Below are 6,484 nucleotides of genomic sequence, written 5' to 3' on the forward strand. Positions count from 1 at the left end.
TGTTAATCAGCGATCCAGATAACATTCTGGGGACCTGGGTTTGAATCCTGCCATGGCAGATGGTAGAATTTGAATTAACTAAAATATCTGGCCTTAAGCATCAAATGATGACCATGAATCCATTGTTGATTGTTTGAAAAACTCATTTTATTCATTAATGTCCTTTAGGGATGGAAACTGCCATCCTTACCTTGTCTGGCCTACATGTGAGTCCAGACCCACAGAAACGTGGTTAACACTGAACTGCCCTCTGGGCAATTAGGGATGGGCAATAAAGGCTGCCTAGCCAGCGATGCCCTCATCCTGTTAAAGAATAAAGAAAATACAATCGATGAAGAGGGAAGAACTATGATTGCAGAGTCTGAGTGGTTGTTATGAGAAGTTCATACCTAATTTTAGCAGTGTGCTTGCTCCACTGATTGACTTGTTGAAAAAGTGCAGAAAACATCAGTGGACAAAGGAATACCAAAAGGCATTTGACAGTCTGAAAGCTGTGTTAACCACTGCATTGGTGTTAGCCACACTTAATTGCGCAAAGCCATTTAAAGTAGCTAACGATGCAAGCGATGTGAATGTTGGTGCTGTGCTCTTGCAAAAAGATAATGAGAATACAGAAAGACCTTTTGGTTATTTTTCCAGATAAGTGAATAGTCATCAACAAAAAATATTCCACAATTCAGAAGGAGACATTGAGTTTTGTGCTGGTATTGCAACATTTCCACATTTATATTACCAGTAATGTGTGTGAGACAATTATGTAAACTGATCTTAACCTCTTAATATTTTTAGAAAAAAAGATAAAAATTTTGGACTATTTAAATTGAGATTATTATTGCAGCCATCCATTTTGAAAAATATACACTTAGCAGGACAAAAGAATGTTATTGCTGATGTATTGTCATGACTTTAATAAAGGAAGATAGGGGCATTCTGTGGTGGGAAAAATGGACTGAAGCGGACGGTAGTAGTGAATGTTTGCATGCTTAGAGTCAACGTAATGGATATGCTGTAAAAAAGTGTATGGCTAAATGCTTTTATAAATGAAGCCAACTTTGTGTATTGATGGTTTTCTTTTAACATTGGAGATGTAATGATATTATGGCTCTAAAAGGTATATTTTGTCATTTTCTTATGAGGAGAGGTTAACATAGATGTGCAGAGCAGTCTGCTTCAAGCCAAATTTGAGTTTTTAGGATTTGAGTTTTAGCTTTCAGTAGCTGTTGGGGTTATGAAAGTTGCTACATCCCCCCCTCTCTCTCCACCACCACCCCCCCTCCACACACACACACACACAACCCTTTGCCTCTGCTAAAAGCAGGAGTTGTCTTCTTGCAGTTGGAAATGCATGTGAGTCGATCCATGTTACTGAATTTGCCTTTGCCACAGGTATGCTTATGAACTGTTATTATATTGGAACAGTTAATAAATAGTTTATGATTTTGTTAAGTATTAGAGTTACAGTTTAGCGAAATATTTTCTCTTGTTTTTACTTTGTCTGTATTTTAACTGTAATGTACGAATAAAGTGTGTTGCTTCAATCCTGATAGTTTGACAAATTGAATTACATCTGGAATGAAACATCTGGCACATGCCTCTAAAATAAGAAAATTTTAGCATCTAGGCAATCTCCTTGACATGTTTTCAGGGGGTTTGTCTTGTTCATAACAACTTTGAGAAGAAAGGAAGAAGCTGTTCCCTCCAATAAAAAGAACAAGAATGAGAGTGGATATATTTGATGTGATGTGCACATGTAGAAACGATCACGTAGCTCAGTTGGTTGTATAGCTGCTTACTTATGGAGAGTGATGACAACAGCATGGGAAATTAACATATCTTGGCTACATCAACCATTGCTGAGGTGTGCTAAATTTCTCTTTAAACTCACTGCTGGTCATCACAGCAGTCTGTATAACAAGGCAAACCTAAACTTAATTTCAAACATATTAGCTAAACACACTACAGTAACCACTGTGGCAGCAACAGCAATTTAAAGGATGAGAATTCTGTGGTGAGTAGCTCACTCTCCTGACCCTTGAAATATGGCTTGTTTTCTAAAAGAAAAAAAAAGTTAGGAATGCCATTGAATGCTGTTCACTTGCCTGGATGAGTGTGCTTCCAACTGCCATCATTAAGCTGAACTTAACTGAGGACAAAACAGTCTACTTTATTAATATGCCATGCAATAATTTGGCATTCACTCCTTCTATCATCTATGTATTCTGGCAGCGATGTGTGCCATATATAAGTCACAATGCAGTGACTCACAAAACTTCCTTGGTCTGTATTTTCCAAACCTGCATCTTCCATGATCCAGAGGGCAACCGGCAGCAAATGCATGGTAACACAATCCCTTGTATATTCGCACCAAGTCAAAATTAATCAATATCTTAATATTGCTTAGTGTTATTGGATCAAAATCCTGGAATTCCCTTCCCAAAGCATGGTAAGTATTTAGAGAGGTATTTCTATGTAAAATGCAATGGTTCAAACAGACAAATCACAATCACCTTCCAATGAGCAACAAATGGTAGCCTTTCCAGTGATTCTGCCTCACATGAAAGAATAGAAGAAAAGTTTCCGTCCAAATAATAAAACAACTCCTTCTATTACTGAAGTGGAGCATTACTTCACTCTTGTTGCACCTCAAAGAAATCCCCCTTAACTCAAACATTATTTTCACTCTATTTACTGGTTGCCATAGTTGAGTCATGGTAATGTCTCTGGGCTAATAATCCAGAAAATCCAATTTAATGTACGGGGAACGTTATTCCCAACATGATATATTGTGAACTTTTGATTGATATAGTCTGGCACTTGTGGTGACAATGAAATCATTGGTTATCATAAATGTCCATCTGGTTTAATAACGTCCTATACAGAAGAATATTTGTCAATCTTACACTGTATGAACTGCATATGAGTTCATACATCAGTGTTGTTGATTGTTAACTTCCCTTTGAAATGGTCTGGTAAACTATTCAATTGAAGTACAATTTTCTAGCCAGTGATGCCCACATTCCGTGAAATAATAAGTGATCTAATGCTTTGGTTTTGTGAACTGACCACTGATGCAACACACTGAACCATTCGAGAGAAATCTCATATACCACTGTTTACCAAATACGTCAGAAACTACCTTCTTACCTCATGGGGCTATTTCCCATTTATAGTTCTCCAGACACACTTTCCATTGGAAAGCTGCTGACTTTTGAAATCAATGTGAACATATATTTCCAGCTAGCCTTTCCCCTGTTTTCCTTTTGTGATTACTTGCTGTTGTTTTGTTCGTATTGTGTCCAATCATCTGGCTTGCCTTATCATTGTCTCGCAGTAGACTGAAATAAACTGAAATCTTTGATGAAAATTCTGTGTTGAGGAGCTCACTCTTCTGAAACTTCAAATATTGCTTGTCTTCTAAAAGACAAAAATTAAAAATGCTATTGAATGCTGTTCACTTGCCTGGATAAGTGTGCCTCTAGTTACAATCGTTAAGCTCAACTTACCCGAGGACAAAGCAGCCCACTTTATTGTCGTGCCATGCAATACTTTGGCATTCACTCGCTCCATTACTTATGTACTCTGGCAGTAGTGTGTGCCATACATAAGTGCTGGAAAAATTCTGAAAGTATTCTGATGAAGAGTCACTGGACCCGAAGCATTAATTCAGCTTTCTTCTCACAGATCCTGGCAAACCTGCTGAGTTTTGCGCCAATATCTCTTTTTGTTTCTGATGAGACCATCAACTAATCCTATCTGGTTGCTATTACCAGATTTAATTATAACCAGCTCTCTGATTGGCCGCAAAGTCTATTATTCAAATGAACAATTTCGAAAACATTCAATGAACTTTTCTTCTAGGTTGCCTTTTATTATCGGATGATTTGCAGTCTATTTATAAACTGAAATCTCTTCGTGACAATGACAATACCTTACAGACAATCTCTCGTTACTTCTTCACTTACACACCATCCTTCCCTGTAGTTATTCTTAGGGGTCTATGAACCACTGCCAGAGTTGACCTCCTGGCTTTAATTTCTTCCCCATATCGACCGAAACTGCTTGCTTTATCCCTGAAAATAACTCAACCCTCCGTATTTTGCGAACAGAATTTCTGGGTCGAGTAGCTCATTTGGCTGGCAGCTCGTTCGAAATTCCAATAGCGTGTGCGCAGTCCTCACTATGCCTGAGGTCGGCATGGAGGGCCTTCCTTATCAATCTGTCCCATCGTCTGAGTCGTTGTGATCCTCATATTAAACTACCACCACCATTCGATTCTCTCTAATAAGATAGCCGCATGTGCTCGGTGGGACCGTGGCGGGTTTACCTTTTTCATCGGCAACACAAACATCAATTAGCAGACTAACCCGTTCCTCTCCAGTTTTATTTTATTTTTAGTGTCTGTCCTTTCCTATCTATCACAAACCATTCAATATTCTGGATCCAATCAATCTGATCTTCTAGCCATGCCGATGTAAGAGCTATCAGATCTTAATTCATTTTTATTTTAGCTGTCAGTCAACTGTTTTATCTTGAAAGTTATACAGATTCAGATACGGGGCCTTTATAACTAAAATTATTTTTGAAACGTCTTGACTAATCATTCTTTTAGTTGTGGATTTATATTCTCTATCCTTCCAACGACGGTATGTTTTAATTTTCCCTCGTCCTCTTACTTTTTTGATCTCACACATCTACTCAAGTTTGATCCCTTTTACCTATAATACAATTTGAAAAATAAAATCGCTAATTCTTTTTAATAACTGCAGAGAGAAAGTTACATGGCATGTAGAAATTTCCGGAAACACTATGTGTATTCGTTTATGACTTATTTGGGAAGATTACACACTTGGATGTTATTTAAACAATAATCAGCAACTTCAAGCTCCATGAACGAATCTCCTACAGTCAACGCACAGCTAACTGATCTTAATTTCTCAACATAAGAAGTCATAAAAATCTTCTTACTACGTTTCTTTCTGAAATAAGAATAATCAGTAATTCCAATGGTCAAAATGTTGGTGACGGATGAATTAATTCAGTTTGATCCCTCCGTCCTGTAATATCATCAACGCTCAAGAATATAAAAAGCAGTAGCAGCATTCAACCATAAGGTCCCTCGCGCCTTTTTCCTCATTGAATACAGTCATGGCTGATATTTTTTCTCCAATGCACTTTCCATCCCGTTATCCATACGCCTTAATATGGTTTCTCCACTCAAGCCATGAGACAATACAACGTGGAATATCCAAAAACCACTCTGCGGCGATGAACCTCTGAATATACGTGAAGACTGTTACTATTTCTACCTCTTTGCAGCTGTATTAGTATGGGTGATTCCGCCCCAACTCACCACAACGTTGGTGAAATTTTCTTCCAGCGCCTCTAGACGTGATTTTCTCAACACATTCCTGGTTCCAGCTTTTCCCTCCAGAACAATTCATCAATTTGATGCCCAACAGTGAGCCTTAACTCACAACGACCAAATTATTCGATTTCCCCATTATGATCTCAAATATCTGTTGGGTATCGCTTACGAACATGGGTGTGCAATGTATTAATCTCATTCTTAAATTATAATCGCATTCAAAGCCTTCCAAAATCGACACTCTCATTTTCTTCCAGCTCTATAGGGATACCTTGCCTTTCCCAATTGTGGCCTGATGGGTATCTGGTATTTTAATTGTTATGTCAGTCTTGAGAAATATTCTTTCAGCTGAAAAGGGCATAAACATTAGAACTTGATACAAAAACCCTTCGATTTATTTTTCTCTCTTTCCTCTTTTACGATCCTCGATAACATCTATCTCTTTGACCAACCTCTGCTTTTTGGTTTGAGCTGATTGAATAGCCCCTCATGACACCAGGAACAAATGATGCATGATTATAGACCCGAAAACACTTTGCGATGAATTATTACGTCAAAGCTTCTGTAGAAATGTTATGTAAGTTCTTGGTGTTGTTTCTAAATTTTAATTCAGGATGAAAGATTTTTGACAGTCGTCATATCGTGTAGACTGTTGACAACTCAAACAAAAGCAATCCTCGCCTTTATTCAGATATTCGATAATTGTCGTCTCTCAATGGTTTGTTAATCCCAAAGCAGAATGCAACAATCTGCTTACGATTCTTCCTGTCATTTTGAAATACCAATGACCCGACAGTGTTTGCCAGAATCATGGTATATTTTTATGCGCTGATCATAATTTAAAAGCTCTACTAATTTTTAAAAATAAGAATATTTAAAACAGAAATTTTAAAGTATAGTACCTCTGTAAAGTACCCCTGAAGAAGTGTCACTGGACCAGAAACGTAAACTCTGCTTTCTCTCTGCAGATGCTGCCAAAACTGCTGAGTATTTCCAGCAGTAGTAAGAACTGCCGATGCTGGAGTCTGAGGTAACACAGTGTGGAGCTGGAGGAACACAGCAAGCCAGGCAGCATTAGAGGAGCAGGAAAGCTGACGTTTTGGGTCGGGACCCTTCTTC

Source organism: Rhincodon typus, chromosome 12 (genome assembly GCF_021869965.1).
Source record: "Rhincodon typus isolate 14 chromosome 12, sRhiTyp1.1, whole genome shotgun sequence".
NCBI lineage: Eukaryota > Metazoa > Chordata > Chondrichthyes > Orectolobiformes > Rhincodontidae > Rhincodon > Rhincodon typus.